General features: G+C 43.6%; 1 protein-coding gene across 1 annotated transcript in view; it reads right to left on the reverse strand.

Moving 5' to 3' along the window:
• Window positions 1-23,467, reverse strand: part of GPR45 (G protein-coupled receptor 45) — a 61,659-nt gene extending 38,192 nt beyond the window's left edge. Inside the window, exon 1 of the mRNA XM_024354612.3 lies at window positions 23,253-23,467. The gene's annotated coding sequence lies outside the window, so the exon portion shown is untranslated. The remainder of the gene's footprint in view (window positions 1-23,252) is intronic.
• Window positions 23,468-23,806: the final 339 nt, after the last annotated feature.

Raw genomic sequence — 23,806 nt, forward strand, 5'->3', positions numbered from 1 at the left:
GCTAGGGTGGGGTGTCATTTTCTGACCTTCATATGGGACTAAGCCATCTTTTTCTCCCAATGAGGAGTGCTTCCTGATCAGGGAGGCAGGCTACATGGCTAGTTATTTTGGAACCAGGGATGGGTGATGGGTGTTGTGGACTATTAGGGGATATATTTCTAAGTTAATGCAGAGGGTTTGGGGAAGGTAGTGTGGACTGAGGAACCCAGTTTCCAGAAGCAACAAATGGGTTAGTTTCTAGTGATGCCAACTTCTGTGAGACCCGTGCACCAAAGAGAAGGAAATGGAAAGCAGCATTCATGTGAGTGAGATCCTGTGTTATGGTGTTTACTGATTTCATTTAATTCTCAGAGGAAAATTCATTAATCAGGGCTCTTATCACCATGAAACAGATGAGGAAATTGAGGCTCATAGCAGTTCAGGAACTCACCCCAGGTGCCATGCTTGGTATGCAGTAGAACTGGGACTACATCCCAGGTGCTGGGAGTGCTGGCTGCGCTCCCTGCAAATCCACGCACAGAACCGCTGACTATCCCAGCTGTCTACACTTTTCTGGTCAACTTGGCCTCCCTCTCTCCTAGAAAGTCCCTTCCATATCTTTTCCTCTCTCTTCAACCCTTGTCATCTCCCACATACCCCTGTGTTGTGTGACTTGCTTCCAGCCTAACAGAACCAGCAGAAGCACCAAGAATAGAGCCGCCACAGGCTGTGCCCAAACCCAGCACAATAATTGCATCTGCCCTCTCCCAGTCACGGCTGAACTGTCGTTAGGAGGCCATCCCCTCCCAACAAGGACACTCTTCCAGTACATCTCCTTTCTGTCTCTTGTATTGTTCATTTCCCTTCACTATTGGCTCACTCCCAACAAAGCACAAATATACAACAGCATCTCACTTTTTTTTTTTTTTAACAGAGTCAGGATCTTGCTCTGTCACCCAGGTTGGAGTGCAGTGGCATGATCATAGCTCACCACATCCTCGACTTCCTAGGCTGAAGTGATCCTCCTGCTTCAGCCTCCCAAGTAGCTAGGACTTCAGGTGTGTTCCACCATGCCTGGCTATTATTTTTCATTTTTGTAGAGACAGTGTTTTGCTATGTTGCCCAGGCTGGCCTTGAACTGCTAGGCTCAAGCAATTCTCCCACCTCAGCCTTTCAAGTAGCTGAGACTAAAGGTGAATACCATCATGGCTGGCTATTTTTTTGTAGAGACAAGGTCTTGCTGTGTTCCTCAGAATAGCATCTCACATTTTTGAAAGCCCTCCCTGGATTTCACAGTACCCGCTACCCACTGTACAGCAAAGCTTCTTGAAAGAGTTGTCTCTGCTCTTTGTTTCCTCTTCGTCTTTTTCCATTCTCTCTCAACCCCTATCGTGTTCTCTTCCCATCACTTCCACAAAACTGCTCTGTTTGACGTTACCCCATGACCTCCAAAGAAGACATCCCTAGCATATTTCACACCCATCCAGGTCATTTTCAACAGCCTCTCCTCTACACAGCACGATTATAGTCAGCAATAAACTTTGTTTTCTTGATTCATTCTCTAATTTAAGCACAACTAGAGAAGAATAAATTTCCATTTCAAAGCTATTCAAATTCAGTGTATTTCACAATGAAAATTTGCTCTTATGCAACCAAAACATTGCACCTTGCAGTTTGCACTCTATTTTACTCTCCTAAATTTGAAACACAAATAAAAATGTCAGTTGGTTACACAAAATGACAGAATTGAAGTAACTCAAGTTCTGTTTGTTTGTTTAGAGACAGGATTTCACTCTGTCACTGATATGGTTTGACTCTGTGTCCCTACTCAAATCTCATGCTGAATTGTAACCCCCACATGTCAGGGGAGGGGCCTGGCCGGGGGTGATTGGATCACGGGGGTGGATTTCCTCTTTGCTGTTCTCCTGACAGTGAGTGAGTCTCATAAGATCTGATGGTTTAATAGTGTGGGCACTTCCCCCTTCACTCATGCTCTCTCTCTCTCTCTCTCTCTCTCCCTCTCTCTCCTGCTTCACCATAGTAAGATGTGTGGGCTTCCCCTTTGCCTTCCTCCATGATTGTAAGTTTCCTGAGGCCTCCCAGCCATGCTTCTGTACAGCCTGCAGAACTGTGAGTCAATTAAACCTCTTTTCTTCATAAATAACCAGTCTCAGGCAGTTCTTTATAGCAGTGTAAAAATGGATTAACTCACCCAGGCTGGAACACAGTGGTGTCATTATGGCTCAGTGCAGGCTTGAACTCCTGTGCTCAAGCAATCCTCCCACCTCAGCCTCCCTAGTAGCCAGGAATACAGGCAGACATCACCATGTCTGGCTAATTTTTAATTTTTTTTTTGTAGAGATGGAATCTTACTATGTTGTGCAGGCTGGCCTGTGTTTGTTTGGACCATCTCTCTGCTGTCATTGTCCATGGCAAATCTGTTTAAATGTAGGAATATGGTCTCAAGGGGGCTGGAGATGGTGAACTGGGCTCAAACCATTTTAGACTGTTGCAAATGACTCCAGAAGCAAAAAATGTAGTTGAGTATGCATCTGGAGGGCTGACTATATGCCGGTCATTCTCTGGAGGTACCATTTTATTAAGAGAAAGTAACACAAATGTGCTAATTTGAAGCTTTCACATGTGTTATTTAAACCCAATAACAACTGCAACAATGTTTAGAACTAGACCAATTAAGGATTTTTTTTCACTTACATTGTTCAGAATTGCCACTGCATGGTGAGGATAATAAGAAGGCTCATTTTTAGTCAGTTAATTGTTATTTTTAAATTCTGTCCAGACAACATACCCCCTTATTGCCTACTCCTGGGAAAGACCCCCTCCTGGCCCACCTTCCACATTGCCAAACCCAGTGGTCACTTCTCAGCCCTCATCCTAGCTGACCTGGCCACAGCATTGAACACAATTCCTTCTTCTTAAAACATTTTCTTCACGCGGCCTCTGGTCCCCCAGTGCCTCTGGATTTTCCTTCCGTTTCTCGAGCTGCTCCTTCTCAGTCTCTGTATTGGATCCTCCTCATTTTCACAGCCTCTAAATACTGAAATCACAAGGCTCAGTCCTCAGATGTCTCACTCTGCAGGTGATCTCCTAAAGTCCCGAGGCTTACTAACTGGTAATTCTCTGGAGACGATAATCTCCAGACACTTAAGGGCATCTGTGTGCTGAACACTTGAAAATTTGTATCTCCCAGTTGAGACTTCCTCTCTGAACTCAAATATTTTTATTTTTAAGAGATGGGAATCTCACTCTGTCACCAAGACTAGAGTGCAGTGGTGTGATCACAGCTCAATGCAGCCTCTAACTCCTGAGCTCAAGCAGTCCTCCCACCTATGCCTCCTGAGTAGCTGCGACTACAGGCGCGTGCCACCAAGCCTGGCTAATTTAAAAAATTTTTTATTTGTAGAGATGGAGTCTCACTTTGCTGCCCAAACTAGTCTCAAATTACTGGCCCCAAGTGATCCTCCCACCTTGGCCTCCCAAAGCACTGGGATTACAGGTGTGAGCCATTGTGGTGGCTGCGGATACTTATATTTAACAAATATGTTCTCAACACCTCCACCAGGATGTCTTGCTGGTGCCTCAGATTCACTCCTTGCCCCATCCAAATCCAGCTCTGCATCCAGTCCTTTCTCTGGGCAGATGGCAACTTTAGTTGTCTTGTGGCTTAAATCAAATCTTAGAATTAGTCCTTTGCTCCTCTTTCTTTTATACCCCACATCTAACCCATTAGCAAATCCTGTTCACTTCACCTTCAAAATATATCCAGAACCACCTGACTCTTACCCCTGCACTCTTGTTCAAGCCACCATCATACCTGCTTGGACTATTGCAGTAGCTTCCTGTCTCTATTCCTGCTCCTCTACATGAGAGCAAGGGTGGCCATTTCAAAATGTAAGGGAGATCACTTATTCCTTTGCTCAAAACCCTCTTTCCATCTCACTCAGAACAAATTCCAATACCTTCACCAAAGCTTTTAAGGTCCATTAATAATAATCCAGCACTATCCAAATCTCCAGCCACTATGTACTTTTACCCACTATCATTCTCTAGCCTGCTCACTCTCTGCAGCAACACTGCTTCCTTAATGCTTCTCAAAACTCTCAGTTACATTATTGTCTCAGGGCCTTTACACCAGCTTTCCCTCTTTCCTGGAACACTGTTTCCCCTGATACCTACAAAGTTCACTCCATCATTTTTTTTACTTAACAATCATGTGATCAGAAAGGTCCATCTTTTTTAACACTTTTTATTTTTGTGGGTACATAGTAGGCATATATATTTATGGGTTGCATGAGATGTTTTGATACAGTCATGCAAGCCATAATAATAACATCATTGAAAATGGGGTATCCATCACCTCAAGCATTTATCCTTTGTGTTAGTGTTACGAACAATCCAATTATACTCTTTTATTTTAGAATGTACAATTAAATTATTATTGACTATAGTCACTGTACTAGTCCATTTTCATGTTGCTGGAAAAGACATACTGAGACTGGGCAATTTACATAAGAAAGAAGTTTATTGGATTTACAGTTACACGTGGCTGGGGAGGTCTCACAATCATGGTGGAAGGTGAAAGGCACATCTCACATGGTGGCAGACAGGAGAAGAGAGCTTGTGCAGGGAAACTCCCCTTTTTAAGACCATCAGATCTCCTGAGACTTATTCACCATCATGAGAACAACGTGAGAAAGACTTGCCCCCATGATTCAATTACCTCCCACTGGGACTCTCCCACAACATGTGGGAATTCAAGATGAGAGTGGGTGGGGACACAGCCAACCATATCATTCACCCTGTTGTGCTATCAAATACTAGGGCTTATTCATTCTTTTCATTTTTTTATTTTTTATACCCATTAACCATCCCTATCTCCCCACTACCCTTACCAGCCTCTGATAACCATATTCTTACTCTCTAACTCCATGAGTTCAATTGCTTTGATTTTTAGCTCCCACAGATAAGTGAGCACATGTGATGTTTGTCTTTCTGTGCCTGGCTTATTTCACTTAACATAATGACCTTCAGTTCCATCCATGCTTTTGCAAATGATTCAGTCTCATTCTTTCTTATGGCTGAATAGTACTCCATTGTGTATATGTACCATATTTTCTTTATCCATTCATCTGTTGATGGACACTTAAGGTTGCTTCCAAATCTTGGCTATTGTGAACAGTGTTGCAACAAACATGAGAGTGCGGATGTCTCTTTGATACACTGATTTCCTTTCTTTTGGGTATATATCCAGCAGTGGGATCACTGCATTGTATGGTAACTCTATTTTTAGTTTTTTGAGGAACCTCCAAACTGTTCTCTGTAGTGGTTGTACTAATTTACATTCCCATGAACAGCGTAGGAGGGTTCCCTTTTCTTCACATCCTTGCCAGCCTTTGTTATTGCTTGTCTTTTGGATAAAAGCCATTTTAACTGGGGTGAAATGATATCTCATTGTAATTTTGATTTGCATTTCTCTGATGATCAGTGATGTTGAGCACCTTTTTGTATACCCATGTGCCATTTGCATGTCTTCTTTTGAGAATTGTTTATTAAAATCTTTTATCATTTTTTTAAATTGGATTATTAGTTTTTTCTTATAGTGTTGTTTGAGTTCCTTACATATTCTGGTTATTAATCTCTTGTCAGATGGGTAGTTTGCAAATATTTTCTCCCATTCTGTGAGTTGTCTCTTCACTTTGTTGATTGTTTCTTTGCTGTGGAAAACCTTTTGAAATTGATGTGATCCCATTTGTTCATTTTTGCTTTGGTTGCCTGTGGAGTACCACTTGTGGGCTAGTGCTCAAGAAATGTTTGCCCAGATCAGTGCCTGGAGAGGTTCCCCAATGGTTTCTCATAGTAGTTTCATAGTTTGAGGTCTTAGATTTAAGTCTTCAATAAATTTTGGTTTGACTTTTTGATATGGCAAGAGACAGGGATCTAGTTTCATTCTGCACATGGATGTCCAGTTTTCCCAGCATCATTTATTGAAGAGACTGTCCTTTCCCCAATGTCTGTTCTTGGCACCTTTGTTGAAAATGAGTCCACTGCAGGTGTGTGGATTTGTTTCTGGTTTCTCTATTCTGTTTTATTGTTTTATATGTCTGTTTTTTGTGCCAGTACCATGCTGCTTTGGTTACTATAGCTCTGTAGTATAAGGTCAGATAATGTGATTCCTCCAGTTTTGCTCTTTTTGCTTAAGATAGCTTTGGCTATTCTGCATCTTTTGTGGTTCCATAGAAACTTTAGGATGGTTTTTTCTATTTATGTGAAGAATGCCGTTGGTATTTTGATAGGGATTGCATTGAATCTATAGATTACTTTGGGAAGTATGGACATTTTAACAATATTGATTCTTCCAATCCATGAATATGGAATATCTTTGCATTTTTTTGTGTCTTCTTCTATTTCTTTCATCAGTGTATTATAGTTTTCTTTGTAGAGGTCTTTCACTTCCTTGGGTAAGGTTATTCCTTGGTATTTCATTTTATTTGTGGCTATTAAAAATGGGTTACTTTCTATTTCTTTTTCAGATCATTCACTGTTGGCATATAGAAATTCTAGTGATTTTTGTACGCTGATTTTGTACCTGCAACTTTACTAAATTTATCAATTCTAATAGTTTTTGGTGGTGGTTTTATGTTTTCCTAAATATAAAATCGTATCATCTGAAAACAAGGATCATTTGACTTCTTCCAGAAAGGACTTTCTTGACCAGCATCTGCCCCATCACTCTCTATCTCCTTATCTAGCTTTATTTTTCTTCTTAGCCCATGCCACTATGTGATGTCTTAAATATCCATTATTATGCTGCTCACTTTAATTATGGAAAGTGGCCTAGGCATGAGCTTGATTGCTTGGCTGAAGACCTCCTGCAAGGCTTAGGTCCAAGGGCATTCTGAGGTGTCAGCAGACACTGCCAATTGGTCATAGCCCTGGGTGTGGTCTCCAAAGTGTTTGTGATTCACAGGCAGGACGGAATCCCAATGCAGTAAGCCATCTCTGTAGGGGGTAGTTTAGGAGGCCAGGAGCTATCATCTTCCCTCATCCCAACCCATCTTAGCCTCTGGATCAACCCATCAGGCAAATTTCAAACTACAGCATCAGCATTGAGCATGGGAACAAGATGCATACATTGGATTAGTTTCTTTCTCTCTCTTTTTTTTTTTTTTTGACAGAGCCTTGCTCTGTCGCCCAGGCTGGAGTGCAGTGGTGCGATCTCGGCTCATTGCAAGCTCCGCCTCCTGAGTTCACGCCATTCTCCTGCCTCAGCCTCCCAAGTAGCTGGGACTGCAGGCATGCGCCACCATGCCTGGCTAGTTTTTTGTATTTTCAATAGAGATGGGGTTTCACCGTGTTAGCCAGGATGGTTTTGATCTCCTGACCTTGTGATCCACCCGCCTAGGCCTCCCAAAGTGCTGGGATTATAGGCATGAGCCACCGCACCAGGCCACATTGGACTAGTTTTAAACTAGGGATGGCACAAGAAATGCCATCTCACATGCCAACGCTCTCCGTCATGCCTGTGAATCACAAACACTTTGGAGACCACACCCAGGGCTAGCAGGAGCTAGCGGCTGATGGAGGGCCTGTTTGTCTGGGAGACTGTGGGTGGGTTGGTTGGGGTGGGAGAGGCGGTGGCAGGGGCATGGTGATACCTTCTTAAGGACACAGGAGGCTGGGGGAGGCCAGATGGAGGGTGGCTGCTATGGAAACAGGGTGAAGTTTCAGATTTGACCTTTAATAATGTTTAGTTGGTATCAGTAATGACATCTTCTGTCTCTTTTGTAAATAGGCAAATGCCAGGCAGGACTATGTAAAGAAAGAATCACACGCTAAAACAAATTCAGATAGACTTAAATCATCGTCTGTGACTTCTGTGATCTGAACATTTGTGACCCTGTCCCTCCCACCCCATAATGTATATGTTGAAATCCTAACCCCAAGGTGATGGTATTAGGAGGTGGGGCTTTAGGGAGGTGATTAGGTCACTAAAGCAGAGCTCTCATGAATGTGATTAGTGCCCTTATGAGACAAGACCCCAGAGAGCTTGTTCACGCTTCCCATCATGTGAGGACACAGTGAGATGGTGCTGTTTATGAACCAGGAAGAGGGCTGTCATCGAGAACCAAGTTTACTATGCCTTGATCTTGGGACTTCCAGCCTCCAGAATGGTGAGAGATATATTTCTGTTATTTATAAGCCACCCAGTCTATACTACTCTATTATAGCAGCCAGAATAGACTAACACGATGCCTATATATGTGTATTTTTAAAAAATGTGTATTTCATCTTTGAATTTAAATACAGAAAACACTCCTTGGAGATAGATTTCTAATTTAAGATTGCTTTGAAAGACATGCAGGTTTAGTGGATGACTAGTCTCACCACACATACTCAGACTGCAAGGCAGACATTCTCCAGTGCCATCATGGCCGGAAGACAGTCTCTCATTTCACCTGAGCTGTCCTCACAACTTGGTAGTGCTTCCCAACATAGGCAGTCACCAGATTACGGACAAAATCATGAACTTCAGGAAAGACAGTGCCTGGGGCAATTTGGATACTCCAGTAGCCGCTGTGCATGGAGACAGAGGAGTGGTTAGGTGGGAAGGATGTTTTGCAAAATATTTTTCAAGTGCTAGTGGACTTGGGTCCCAACTCTTCCCTCTAGGTTCACCCCCTTTGGGTAGATTTCCCTTACCATCCCAGTTCTTGACACCAGCCTCCTTCTCTAAAATCCTAGGTCTTCTCTGTCTACCCACTCATTTGGCACTTTGTCTATATCACTTCAGTGATGGCCAGTGATGACATTTCCCATGGCAATTGTCCTTCGCTGCATGGGTGTAGAGTCAAGTCTCTCAAACTTTCCTCAGGACCACCTGGGGTCGAGTTACAATGGAGAATCTAATTCAGTAGATCTGGGTGAGGCCAAGCCTCAGGTGAAGGCTGTGCTGCAAGGCGGGATCCATGCTCTGAATAATGAGGCATAATAAGATTGTGGCATGCAAACAGACATAACTAGGCTCAAGTTCTGCTTTGCTCTTAACTAACTTTAACTCTGCAGCTTTAAGATCTTTAAGCCTCAGTTTTCTCTTTTCTTTCTTTCTTTTCTTTTCTTTTTTTTCTTTTTGCCCTGTCACTCAGGCTGGAGTGCAGTGGCGCAAACATGGCTCACTGCAGCCTCAATCTCCTGGGCTGAAGCCATCCTGCCTCCTCAGCCTGCTGAGTAGCTGGGACTACAGGTGTGTGACACCACATCAGACTGTTTGTTTGTATGTTTGGTAGAGACGGGGTCTCATTTAGTGGCCAAAGCTAGTCTTGACCTCCTGGGCTCAAGTGATCCTCCCACCTCATCCTCCCAAAGTGCTGGGATTTCAGATGTGAGCCACCATGCCCAGCTAAGCCTCGGTTTTCTTAACTTCAAATGGGCATAAATACATTGTAAGCTGGTGGATAAAGGATACTATCCGCACCCACAGAACTTCTAGTTTATGAATTCTTCACAACTTTCTTAATTTTCTTTTTTCAAGCTCATACTGGAGGCCAATATGTCATCTCCTGACTGCTCCCAGGGTTTGCTGGGCTGCTTGGGTGACACGATGGATGTGCATGTTTAGCACACAGCCTGGCGTATAGTACATGGCTGCGGTTGTGGTGATTATTTTTATTATTTTTGCTCAAAACTTCCCCAAACCCATATGATTAACATAAAATAACTACTTCCATAATCTACATCACTATTAATTTCCAGAGAAAAACACTGAAGAACTGTGTGGGCTGCCTTTGAGGATGAAGCAGATGTCTGCCACGATCTGTTTCCATTCTGAGGAGCACAAGCTAAACATCGGCCTCTTCACTCCTCATTTACACGCTTACCCTGAGTCGATCCATCAAGACCCTCCACTGAGAGGGACAAATTATAATGATCTTTGTATGAGGCAGTTTGAACTTGCCTTTCTGTTGCTTGTAAACTAAGTCGCAACCCAAACTGCTGAGAAATCTCTGCACGTCAGATATTTTTCTCCTAATTGATAAGAAAGTGCTCAAAAATAGAACTGTCATCTGACAAATCCTGGAACTAATTGCCTTACACGTAGCAGGCTGCTAAATGTGACCAGCATTCTCCCCTCCATTCGGTGGTTCCCAAGGAAACGAGGTTAATGCATTCATGACTAACGTTTGCCTTGTCAATCCTAGTTCACTGCAGTAGGCATAGAGCATGAGGGGAAAGTGCCGAGAACGTCGTTTCATGCTTTTTTTCCTCTTCTGGTCGAAGTACAAACGTCTCAACCAAAGGTTAAACACATGCTCAGCCAACCATCAAAAATCAATCAGCATCTGCACTTGTGCCCTGCTTCTAAAGGTTTGCCTGAGTATCCTACTGGTACCAGAACGTTGAGGCATTCAAACTCCTCAACCACAAAGTTTTAACAGGAGTTAACTCTTTAGCAATGACTGGTTAGAGTTTTCTTTGCATGTATTTTCACAATTTATTAATTTTCTTCCCCAGATATGTGTCACCTTATTTTAAAAAAAAAACCTATAAAATATTTCTAACCATAGAAAATTGCAGAGATTTTTTTTTCCACATTAAAATTTAAAAAACTTTTTTTTTTTTTTGAGACAGAGTCTCGCTCTGTTGTCCAGGCTGGAGTGCAGTGGTGCGATCTCGGCTCACTGCATGCTCCACCTCCCGGGTTCATGCCATTCTCCTGCCTCAGCCTCCCGAGTAGCTGGGACTACAGGCGCCCACCACCACGCCCAGCTAATTTTCTGTATTTTTAGTAGAGATGGGGTTTCGCCGTGTTAGCCAGGATGGTCTTGATCTCCTGACCTCGTGATCCACCCACCTCAGCCTCCCAAAGTGCTGGGATTACAGGCATGAGCCACTGCGCCTGGCCTAAAAACTTTTTTATATATTTAAGGAGTACAAGTGCAGGTTTCTTACATGCATATATTCATCATGGTGAAGTCTGGGGTTTTAGTGAACCCATCGCCCAAATAGTGAACACTGTACCCAGTAGGTAATCTTTCAACCTTCCTCCCTCCCTCCTGCCTTTAGTAGGCTCTAATGTCTATTATTACATTCTCTGTGTGTGTATACACACACGCACACACACACACACATACACACACACTCATATATATCCATGTGTGACCATTGTTTAACTCCCACTTGTAATTGAGAATATGCAGTATTTGACCTTCTGTTTCTGAGTTATTTCACTCAGGATAATGGCATCTAGTTCCTTCCATGTTGCTGCAAAAGACATGATTTCATTCGTTTTTATGGCTACGTAGTATTTCATGGTATACATTCACACCACATTTTCTTTATCCAATCCACCACTGATGGACACTTAGGTTGATTCCATATCTTTGTTACTGTGAATAGTGCTGTGATAAACATACAAGTGCATGTAGCTTTTTGATATAATGATTTCTTTCCCTTTGGGTGTATACCCAGTAGTGGGATTGCTGGGACAAATGGTTGTTCTACTTTTAGTTCTTTGAGAAATCTCCATACTGTTTTCCATAAGGGTTGTATTAATTTACATTCCCACCAACAGTGTATAAGTGTTCCCTTTTCTCCATATCCTCACCAACATCTGTTTTTTTTTTTTTTTTTTTTTTTAATTTTGAGATGGAGTCTTGCTCTGTTGCCCAGGCTGGAGTGCAGTGGCACAATTTCGGCTCACTGCAATCTCCACCTCCCAGGTTCAAGTGATTCTGCTGCCTCAGCTTCCTGAGTACCTAGGATTACAGGCGTCTGCCACCACACCCAGCTAATTTTTGTATTTTTAGTAGATACTGGGTTTCACCATGTTGGCCAGACTGGTCTTGAACTCCTGACCTCAGTTGGTCTGCCCACCTTGGCCTCCCAAAGTGCTAGGATTACAGGCGTGAGCCATTGTGCCCAGCCCAATATCTGTTGTTTTTAGACTTTTAAACAATAGCCATTCTGACTGATATAAGACTGTCTTGTTGTGATTTTAATTTTCATTTATTAGATGACAAAATCAAAGAGATTATTAAAATGAATATTTATGTATGTGTCATGTTTCACACTTATAATCAGAAATGACAATAGTAATAACAACAACAAAATCCCTATTTCATCATCTTTTTCTCCAATTCACTCCTTTCTGACTTCCAACTTTTGAGTAGATGGCAACACAGTACTCAAGAAAATCAGCATGCACCCCCTAGAGTTGTGATTGAAGGTTACCTATTCTCTAACCCACAAACCCAATTGATGGCACCTCCAAGTTTCTTTAAAAATTTTTTATTTTTCTGGTTCCCATTTCCACTTTATTTTAAAAGCCTCAGTTACCATCCTTTACCCATTCTAGTCCTTTGTAAGTTAGCAGTTTTCGTCATTTGAAGACATCATTCCACTGTCTCCTTGCTTCACTGTAGGTTGAGAAATCAGCTGTCAGTCTTGTAATTCCTTTGTGTTTAATCTGGCTGGGTTTATTTTTCTCCTCTCTGGATGACTTTAAAAATTTTATTTTTGGTGTTCTATAATTTCTCTATGTTATGCTCAGTTGCAGATGTCTTTTTTATTTTTAATCTTTGTTTTATTTTTTCCATTTTAATTAATCAATGAAGTAGGGACAGGCTCTGTTACCCAGCCTGGTCCTGAACACCTGTGCTCAAGTCATCCTCCTACCTCAGCCTCCTATAGTGCTGAGATCACAAGTGGGAGTCACCACATCTGGCCCTATTTTTACTTTCGAGTGCCATTAAAGAAATACTTTATTATGTCTGTATCATTGTGGATGCTACTACTGTTATCTTAGTAATACAAAACTACCACATTCTCCTCTCTATTTAAAAAGTATTTGGCAAAGCTCTGGAGAATTTTTATAGGCACATTCTTCTGTGTGGGCTGGATCAGCAATATTTCAATAAAATCTATTTCCAGGAAGAATAGACTGTGTACTTTATCAGCCACAGTGAATCCTATAGGAGAGACCTTGTCTAGCAGAAGCTGGTACTTGCATCCCAAATTCTTCCATAATTAGGGAAAAAGAAAGTTTGGAAAAAAGGAATATTTACTGGTTAATTATAAAGAATATTTCAAAGGATACAGATGAACAGCCAGATTGAAGAGATGTGTAGGATGAGGTGTGGGAGAGAGGATATGGAGTTTCTATGCCCTCTCAGGGCACACTACCCTCCAGGAACCTCCATGTGTTCAATTATCTAGAAGCTCCAGATTTTTAAAAAATATTCTACATGACATTAGTTAGGCTACCTAAAGCTGAGGAAGCTAAAGTCTTCCCTTCATTTCTAGAAATTCTTAACCATTATGTCATCCAATTTTGCTTCTTTCATTCTTCCTTTTTCTCCTTTTGTCACACTATTTAGACATTTGAGGGAAGTTCTCACTTTATTCTCTGTATCTTCAAACCTCTCTTATTTTCCATTTCATCATCTTTTGGTTGTGCATTCTGGGTGATTTCTTTAGGGTTTTCTTCCAGTTTACAAAGTTTTTCTTTGCTGAATCAATTCTGCTATTTAATCTGTTTAGGGAGTTTCCATTTCCACCTTTTTTATTTGCATGTTCATGGCACAGAGCTTTAAAACTCTTGAAATTTATGATAGAGACGTCTTTCTCCTGCTAATGAGACAACTCATGGTGGGACTCTAGATAGCTTCGGGATGGGGCTGATCACCAGAAAAACCAACCACATGATTAGAAGGTTGGAACTTTCAGCCACCCGACCTCCAGGGAGGGTTTGGGGCTAGATATTGAGTCCCTTATGGCATCAATGATTCAATCAATAATGTACATAATGAACCCCAATAAAAACTCTGGACACTGAAGCTCAGGACCAGCTTCCTGGTCAGTGAACAGATCAATGTCCCAGGAGAGTGCTATGCCCTGATTCCATGAGCAGAGGGCATGGAAACTCTATGCTCCTTAGAGCTCACTCTGTCTTTCATTTGGTTGTTTCTCCTCATTGTATCCTTTATACTAAAACTGTAATTGGACCAGGCACAGTGGCTCAGGCCTATAATCCCAGTGCTTTAATAGGCCGAGGTGGAAGTATTACTTGAGCCCAGGAGTTTGAGACCAGCCTGGACAAAATGGAGAAACCCTGTTTCTACAAGCAAGGCAAACAACAACAACAAAAAAAAAAGAAAGAAAAACAAACAAAATACAAAAATTATCCAGGTATGGTGGTGTGTGCCTGTAGTCCTACCTACTTGGGAGGCTGAGATGGGAGAATTGCTTGATCCCAGGAGGTCAAGACTGCAGTGAGCCATGATCATGTCACTGCACTCCAGCCTGGGTAAGAGGGAGACCATGTCTCAAAAGAAAAGAAAAGAAAAGAAAAAACACAAAACTGTCATTGTAAGTATAGTGCTTTCCTGAGTTCTGCAAGTTATTCTAGTGAATGATTGAACCTGGGTTGCAGAGGAATTGTGGGAACCCTTGAATTTGAATTATGAAAAGTGTCATAACTGTGAGTAGCCTGATGACTCTTGAAGTGCAGCTGGCATCTGAAGTAAGGGAGGTCTTGTTTGGAGACCACGCTCTGGGTCTTGTGGAGACTATGCTGACTTTGGATGGTTAGTACCAGAAGTGCATTGCTGTACATCCAGCTGGGGTTGAGATAGAAAAGAATCCCAACCTTTCTATTTACTATATGTGAGACTTTGGGCAAATCACAAAAACCTCTCTGCAACTCAATTTCCTTGTCTTAGAAATGACAATATTAGCAGCATGTACCACATTAAATGTATGAAAAATAAATGAGATAACTCAGTGTCTGGCACATAGCAACTGCTCAACAATGGTGGTGAGTGCTATAGTTTTTGCTCAAATATCACCATATCCAAAGAGCCTACTCTGCCATTCACAAGAAAATAGTACTCCTTTTCCCTTGCAATGAGTACTTTCTGTTCCTTACTTTGCTTTATTTTTCCTTTAGCCTGTACTATCACCTCCATTACTCAGCTCTTCCTATGATAATGCTTCATAACAAATCACTCCTAAAGCTCAGTTGCTTGCAGTAGCAAGCCTTTATTCTCAGGCTCATGGACCTATAGGCCTACTGGATTGGCTGATTCAGGCTGGGTTCAGCTGAGTGGTTCTTCCTCCTTCTTCAGGTCTGCTGGGCTTGTCTCCAGGCTGCATGTTGGGTCCAAGTTGGCTCCATAAGTATCTCATTATTCTGGGACCAGAGACCACCCAGGGCATGTTCTCATGGCAATATGTATTTGCAGAAGTAAAAAAGCAGGCCAAACCCTACAAGCACATTTCAAGCCTCTGCTCACATTATGCTCGCAAATATCCCACAGGCCATAGGGAGTCACACAGCCAAGTCCAAAGACAAGGGGCAGGAAAACATACTCTGTCTCCTGGGGGAGAAACTCCACTGTTACATGGTAAAGTGTGATGCATAACTCTAATATGAGCAGGGTGTAAAGAGTTGGGGAACCAACTCACCATACCACTTGACAGATTACATTTTCATTTGTTTCTAGCTAGAGTACATTTCCTGCCATATAATATAAACTCTACGAGAAGAGGAACATTAGTTAGTTTGTACACAGTTCTATCCTCAGCACCTAAAATAGTAGCCTTTCAGCAGATATCTGCTGACTGAATGAATGAACAACTGAGTCAAGTGAGAATAGTAGTAATAGTCATGCCCCTCACCATTCTATGAAATAGCTTCTAATAAGCTGTGAAATGGCCAAGAAGAAGCAGAGGCGAGTAGATGGGGCTCCCTTGATGTTGAAAGAAAGGGCACTGCAGCAGCAGCTGTGGGCTGATTGCCTGCTTATATCAGAAACCCACAGTGGTATGGTGGAGTCACAGGTTCTGAGCCAGGCCACCGTTTATCCATGTGGTTAGCTTTATATTCATCTTCAAAGCAAGATTCTATAGCAGGAGCTACACTGAAAGTACCAAAAGTGGATGATGAAACATTTCAGTATCTCAATTCCCCTGGTTTTCAACCATTCATTGTAAGAAAAGGCTCTAGTACCAAGCTGACTTTGTTAAAGTAACGCTCACAAGCTGGCTGACGACAAAATCAACCAGCTTCAATTCCGTATGTAGGATTCTTCTACACCTGGAGCTGGAAACACTGAGCAAAGCCAACTTTTTAATATTTCTTTGGCTTTCCTCAAGGAATGACACCATGAATGGAGAGAATCCTAAAAATACAAATTCTCTGCAATTTAGCAAATAGAGGAACAATGAAAAGTCTAATAATAAACTTGAGACAGACTAAATACTACATAATTAGCACACTTGAACCAAAGGCAGAAGAAAAACATGTAATTAAATATGAATACTTTAGGAAGAAATCAAAATGGTCTAATAATAGCTAAATCAACCAGAATGAGAAAGCTTATAAAAAGCAACCTCTGACTGATTTCCTCAATAAGAAGATGACACGGGTCCAAATAGAAAAGGCTGGAGGGAAAGGCGAGAAATACATTGGTACAGAAAAGGGAAGATTATATCGTATCTGAAGAGAAAATAGCTGCTTCTCCAGGAAGACCCAGGAGGCTAAGTTCTCTTACGGTTGGTAAAAACAAATAAATCAAAATGTGTGAAATGTCATTTACATGCATTCATTAAATCCTTACTATGGACAAGTCCAAGGTTAGGAGGTCTTCTGAGGAGGGAATGTGACTCAAGTGTAAGGAATTTGGTCTCCACGCTGCTACACTTAGAACCCTCAGGGGAAGACATTTATCAGTGCAAAAAAACTCCAAACCAGAGAAGTCTTCTAGTTCTTTGTATCACAGGAGATTCAGTGTTGTATGTGCTTTTGCCGAGTCAGGAGTTCACCCCAAAGTCCGACTGAAGGGCAATAAAAGGTGTTCCCGGTGGGAAACTGCTGCCCCCCGCTTCATTTCAGCCTGCAGTTTCTTCACAAGTCCTCTCTTCAAATTCAGTGGTAGACTCCAGTTAGGTACAGATCTGCCTTGATTTCAGTTACACTAATTGTAATCGGATTTAAATATGCACAAATGTGCATGTCGGTGTTGACAAAGAGTCTCTGCTTGACCAAACTTTAGTCAGGCTTTTCAATCTTCTGCTAAGCCCATCTGTACACTTCCTTGTAAAATCCAGTCCTAGCAAAGAATCCTGCTAAGTCAGTTTGGCAAGAACCTCCTATCCTTGACATCTAATCATCCTCTATACTTGATCAGGATCCTCAGCCTCCACCATCCCCAGGGGATATCCGGTCACCCTGGCCTGTTTTCAGGCCTGTTAGGTTTGTTTTGCCAGAATCCCCCATACGCTTGATGTTTCCTCTCAGTAATTTCCATCCATTAACCCTGACCCTGCTCCCATTTGCCCCTGCTGGATTCGGAGTTGAGCCCAATCTCTCCCCCACTGCAAAATGCCATTGTAATTGTCCCTACATCTATCAAGATGGTCCTGAATAAAGTAAGCTCTATTGTGCTTTATCAAGTGTCATTGAATATTTTTTTCTTAACACTGTAAGCTCTTTATTTGTGTGGCTCCTATACTGCCAGAAAATTCAACAAAAATATAAATTCAATATAGATCCAATGATTTAAAAAAAAATCAAATGAACAGCAAGCAATAAACATTCTGCACATAACACTGTACAGCACAGAGCAGGTGCATGATGCATGTCTGTGGAATGAATCTCCACAGACTGAAGAGTGATTTTTTTTTCTTTTTTTCTTTTTCTTTTTTTTTGAGATGGAGTCTCGCTCTGTTGCCCAGGCTGGAGTGCAGTGGTGTGATCTCAGCTCACTGCAACCTCTGCCTCCCGGGTTCAAGTGATTCTCCTGCCTCAGCCTCTGTAGTAGTTGGGACTACAGGTGCATGCCACCACGCCCAGCTAAGTTTTGTATTTTTAGTAGAGACTGGGTTTCACCCTGTTTGCCAGGATGGTCTCCATCTCTTGACCTCGTGATCCACCCGCCTCAGCCTCCCAAATTGCTGGGATTACAGGCGTGAGCCACCATGCCCAGCCCTGAAGAGTGATTTTAGCATGACTGATGTTTTTTAACTGACTTTGTAAAGGCTAAGATGAGACATGGGGAAGACTGCAGCCAGAGCCATTGGTAGAGCAGTTTTGATCCCTGAGTCGCGACAGCAGAAACTTTACTTGGGAAGGAAGGGGCAGCTCAGCTAGAGGAGCTGTCTCCCCCTGGCCTGTCAGCCCCCAAAGGCTGGGTCCTTTGCCTGTTTCGTTAGCTGTGTCCCTTGAGCACCTGGGATTGTCTGATTGTCTTTGGCACACAGTGGGAGCTGCACATGTACCTGCTGGGTGTTCTCCCACCTCCTCTGCTGTGGGCTCCAGCCCTCCTTCCTGACCTGCACAAAGGAGGGCCTCCCAAGATGCTGCACCCACTTCCCCAAAGCCTGGCTGCAGCCTCACCTGGTTTAACCTAGGTGCCTGCTGTGAAGTACACAGACTGGTAAATAGCAGCAAGCTGAGCATTTATTTCAGGCTGGAAAAAAGCCCAGCACTGACTGAGGCCAGGAGGTCCTGGCCATATGAGAGTGCTCAGATGCTATAAAGCCCCCAGCTGGAAGGAGGGACATCCTGTCCACCAGAGCTCAGGCACCCAAGGAAGTGAACACTTTGAACCCTGAGGTTATTTCAAGAAGCCATTCACGGGTGCAGAAATTCTGCTTCTAACTCTTCTGGCCTTCTTGTCTTTCTTTCTACAGAGAGAATGGAATAATTGCTGGGAGAGAGAGAGCAGTGGCAGCCCTCAGTAGCAAGGCCGTGAGAGCTGGGGGTCACTGTGAAGGCCCAGGGCACCAAGAGCTGCTCCTGAAACCCCGTCTTGCAGGAGTGTGCCCACCCCTGGGCCTTAGGCAGGGTTCAGGAAGTGTTCTCAGCGAGGGTTTGCTCTCTAGGGCAGGTAGAAGGTTCCCATGGCAGGCAAAGCCCCGTATCCCCTCACTGGAGGCCTCTACAGCAACCGTTCCCCCACTGCCCCACGTGGCTAATGCATTAGGATTTATTAGCCTCTTTTATCTCTTGATAACATGTATAAAAAGTGATCAAGCCATACTACACTCTCCCCATTCAAACCTTCCCATGGCTTCCCATCGCATTCAGAATATGAACCCAGAACCCAATCCCTTCCCCTCCCACCAGTCTCCAACCTCTCCCATTTCACTGCAGCCGTGTGGGCCTCCTGGAAGAGCCAGGAGCGTTTCTACCCAGGGCCTTTGCACTATGCTTCCTCCAGATGAGGTCATGGCTCACTCTACCTCATTCATGGCTGTGCCCTAGTGCCCCCCAGTTCCTGGCTTACATAGCACCCCCAGGCTCTCTCTGTCCTTCTATCTCACTTTATTCTTCAAAGCACATTCCTCTACTTCACACTGAATGATACATTTGCCTGTTCTTTGACTTATTCTGTCTCTCCATAAGCACTACAAGGGGAGAGGCTTGGTCTTTTATTTTCCCCCATCCTGGCCCTAGTGCCTAGTTCTCAGTGGGTAAATAACAAATATTTATTCCCAGACTACATGAACATAGGTTCCCAGAGGAAAGCACAGTGAATCTACCCAACGCACCTGCAGAATCTGTCCACTCGGCTAAAGGAATACATATATTCACCTTCAGTGCCGTTATTATGAAGTTGAAGTTAGTTAAGTATTAACAGTGGTAACAATGGCTGCCCTTTGCTGAGGCCTTAGCACATTCCAGGCACCGTGAACGGCATTTGCTTTGAGTTTGCTTCTCACAATCCCCTTACAAAGGAATATGCTGTTTCTGTGGGGGAAGGTGACACTGTATCCTGGTGATGCCTAATGACCTGCCATGACAGTCAAGGCAGGATTCAGGACCGTCAGCTGGAGAGCGAGCAGGTGAGCCAGGAGTGAGCCACCAGTCTGCGGCTGCAAGGGCTCTCCAGGAACCTATAAATCTGGGCTTGGCAGAAAGATTCCCGACTTTTGGCTTTTCTCCAGTTTCTATGCAGGAAAAATAAAAGTATAATTACTCTCTTCTGCCTCTCTCTGCCCCAGAGGAGGGGTGGCTGGCTTTCTAGTGGTCCTCCGGACTCCGGCAGTGACTGTTATTAACCTAAGTATGGCAGCGTTTTAACTCGGGGATTCTCAGTCTGGACTGTGCCATAGAATCACCTGGCGATGCTCAGGTCCCACCCCTGACATTCTCTTTGCAGTGACTTGTGGTGGATGGAGCCCAGCCACCTGCATTTTCTTAAAAGAGGAATGATTGATTTCAATGTGCAGGCGAGTCTGGAGGAGGCTGTGGAGGCCGGGCCCAGGCTGAGGGAAGTGGGGAGCTTCACTTTCTACCTAAAGATAGGGGCAGAATTCAGATCTTTCCTTTCGCCTCTGGCTCCAATAGGGTGAGGTACTGTCAATGATGCTGTCTTTTAAAAAAACATTTTGATATTTTGTTCATCATGAATTTTTTGGCACTAATTTTGGTTTTTAAAAATATTTTGCATTAAAATATTACTTATCTTGATTATTGAGTGTTTTGGCACCCCCTTGTTTTGCACCCGAAGCAAGTAGCACGCTGACCTCTCTCTAGTCCCAGACCTGGGAGGGACTAGACTATCTTGAGACTGAGAACCATCTTTGTTTTCAGGATCTGAGATGTAGGTGTGGCCGTGTGGGGTAAGGAGTGGAAAAAGAGGCTTGGCAGAGAGGAAATGAAAATTTTTCTATCTCCAGGTCTAGGCAGACAAGGGTCATGATTGCAGCCGAAATGGCATCTAACTCCATCAGCAGAGCCTCCCTCCAGGTTCTTCACTCCCTTGGGCTCAACCCAGGGCTCATTCAGGCTTTGGCTGTAAATCCCATCTTAGTGCGGATGGTACCTTCAGCCCACATCATTCCCTGAAGCCCCTGACTCCTCTACCCACTTTCCTGCTTGACAGCCTCACTTGGGTATCTAAGCACATTTCAAACTTGTTCAAAGCAGGCCTCATGGTTCCAAATCCCTCCTTGCCAAGAGCAAAACAATAGTAACAAGGAACCCAGGTGTTCCTAGACTTCCCATCTCAGTATCAATGACACTGCTGTCTACAGCTCCCGCGCATACCCTATCTGTAGGCAATCTCACCAGCCCTTTGAGAGGCTGAGGTGGGCGGATCACTTGAGCCCAGGAGTTCAACACCAGCAACATGCCAAGAGTTCGTCTCTACAAAAAAAATGCAAAAAATTAGCCAGGTGTGGTGGCATGTGCCTGTGGTCCCAGCTATTCAGGAGGCTGAGATGGGGGATCAGTTGAGCCTAGGAGGTCAAAGCTGCAGTAAGCCATGGTCATAACACTGCACTCCGCCCTGGGGAACAGAGGGAGACCCTTTCTCAAAAAAAAGGGGGGAGCAAAAGACCTGAATAGATATTTCTCAAAAGAAGACATAAAATGGCAAACAGGCATATAAAAAGTGCTCAACATCACCGATTATTAGAGAAATGCAAACAAAACTACAATGAGATATCATCTCACCCCAGTTAAAATGGCCTTTAGGTAATAACAAATGCTGGTGAAGATGTGGAGAAAAGGGAACTCTCATACACTGTTGGTGGGAATGTAAATTAGTACAACCACTATAGAGAACAATTTGGAGGTTCCTCAAAAAACTAAAAATAGAGCTGCCATATGATCCAACAATCCCACTGCTGGATATATACCCACAAGAAAGGAAATCAGTGCATCGAAGAGAGATCTGCACTCCCATGTTTTATTGCAGCACTGTTCACAATAGCCAAGATTTGGAAGCAACCTAAACGTCCATCAACAGATGAATGGATAAAGGTAGTACATATACACAATGGAGTGCTACTCAGCCAGAAAAAAGAATGAGATCGAGTCATTTGCACCACATGGATGGAATGGAGGCCATTATGTTAAGTGAAATAAGCCAGGCACAGAAAGGCTAACGTCGCATGTTCTCACTTATTATGTAAGAGCTAAAAATTAAAACAATCGAACTCATGGAGATAGAGAGTAGAAGGACGGTTATCAGAGGCTGGGAAGGGTAGTGGGAGGTAGCAGGGAGGTGTGAATGGTTAATGGATACAAAAATATAGTTAGAAAAATGAATAAGACCTAGTATTTGATAGCATGACAGGGTAACTATAGTCAATGATAATTTAGTTGTACATTCTAAAATAATTAAAAGAGTATAAATTGGATTGTTTGTAAGACAAAGGTTAAGTACGTAAGTGGATGGATACCCCATTCACTCTGATGTGATTATTACACATTGCATACCTGTATCAAAACATGTCATGCAGCTCATAAATATATACACCTACTATACACCCACAAAAATAAATATTTAAAACAGAATAACTTCTCTAATCTTTACAAGGCAGATGGCATTAGCCCATTCTACAGACTCTCAGAGAGGTTTGCTGGTGACCTGCCAATGGTCCCGGAGGGGGGAAGCAGCAGGACAGGATGTAGCTGAGGTCTCACTGGCCCTAAGGCGTATGCTCTTTCAGTGACATTAAACTGTATCTCAAGACAGAAAACGTTTCCGTTATTTTAATAATCGCATGCCCAATGTTTCAATGACAGTATCCGCACTGCTCACAGTAGCCCTGTGTAGAAGGCATTGCTACCTCCATTTCACAGGTAAGGAAACTGAGGCTCCCAAAATCACACAGCTAATACATGTCAGAGCCAGGGTTATTGGTCTCCAAATCCCATGCTTGGTCCACACGGCAGGCAGCCTGTGGCAGAGCCCTCTGCCTTAATTCTATCTTTTTAAAAACACCATCTCCACCTCTGCCATTCATTCGTATCTTTCCTCTCCAGTAGACTGTCATGCAGCGTTCCACCCCTCCTCTTCCTCCCCTGGACGTCTCATCCCACATGCCTGGGTTCTGGAGTCAACACTGGGCTAGAGATGGGGAAATTGTTTTCACCAGGAAATCAGGATGAGCAGCTGAAGTCTTTGAGGAAACGCAGTGAAAACAGGAAGCAGCTTCTGTCAGAGGCCAGCTCCTGGCCGAGGAGCCAGGGTGGATGCTTTTCTGTGGGGGTGACCACAGTGCAGAATCCCTGGGGTTTCTATGGAGACACCTCTGTGGATTTCTCTGTCTCGCTCACCTGTGGCAGAGCTCAGGACACCAGCTTTGAAGTGGGCAGAGGCTCCTCATAAAGGGAGGGGAGTTGGTGGCCCCATCTTCCCTCTGGGTCATGACAAAACCTACCATGGGCTCTGTCAAAACAGGATTCCTAACAAGGTGCCCCTTGCTAGGAGAGGGAGTAAAATAGAGGCAAGCCCTACATTTTGCCAGTGGAATTTTCCAGAAGTGGCGTTGTAAAGCAGATTATCCTGAAGCTCATTTTCTTTTCCATGGCAATAACACTATTAATGTCGTGATTCTGACCTGAGAAACTCAGAGAAGCCGTGGATATGGCTGGCTTGGCCAACAGGCTGCCTGCTCAACAGGAGTCTCTCTTCCTGCTGCCAACAGAGCTCAGCTTTGGTCCGGACACACCTGGACATTCAGGCAGGTGGGCAGGCCCCAGTTCTGGCCATTGTGATGTAAGGGGAGCCAGCCGGGGTGCTCTTCGGAAGGATTTTTGCTCCTGTATGAAGCACAACAGTGTAGGAGGGGGCCCAGCCATTTGGCACCTAGGAAGCCACACAAGGCTGAAAACCAGCGGCAGCTGCACTGCGGAGCCGGCAGCCCTGAATCGGGAGCCTTTGCTTCCCTTTGTTGACCAGGCATCTTTATTGCTAAAGCCACCATTCACTCAGTTTTCTCTTCCTTGAAGCCCAACTTAACAGGCAGGCCAACACCCAGCTGTAAAAGCAGACAGCTCTTTCTCTGGCCT

This window comes from Pan troglodytes, chromosome 12, assembly GCF_028858775.2.
Source record: "Pan troglodytes isolate AG18354 chromosome 12, NHGRI_mPanTro3-v2.0_pri, whole genome shotgun sequence".
Lineage (NCBI taxonomy): Eukaryota > Metazoa > Chordata > Mammalia > Primates > Hominidae > Pan > Pan troglodytes.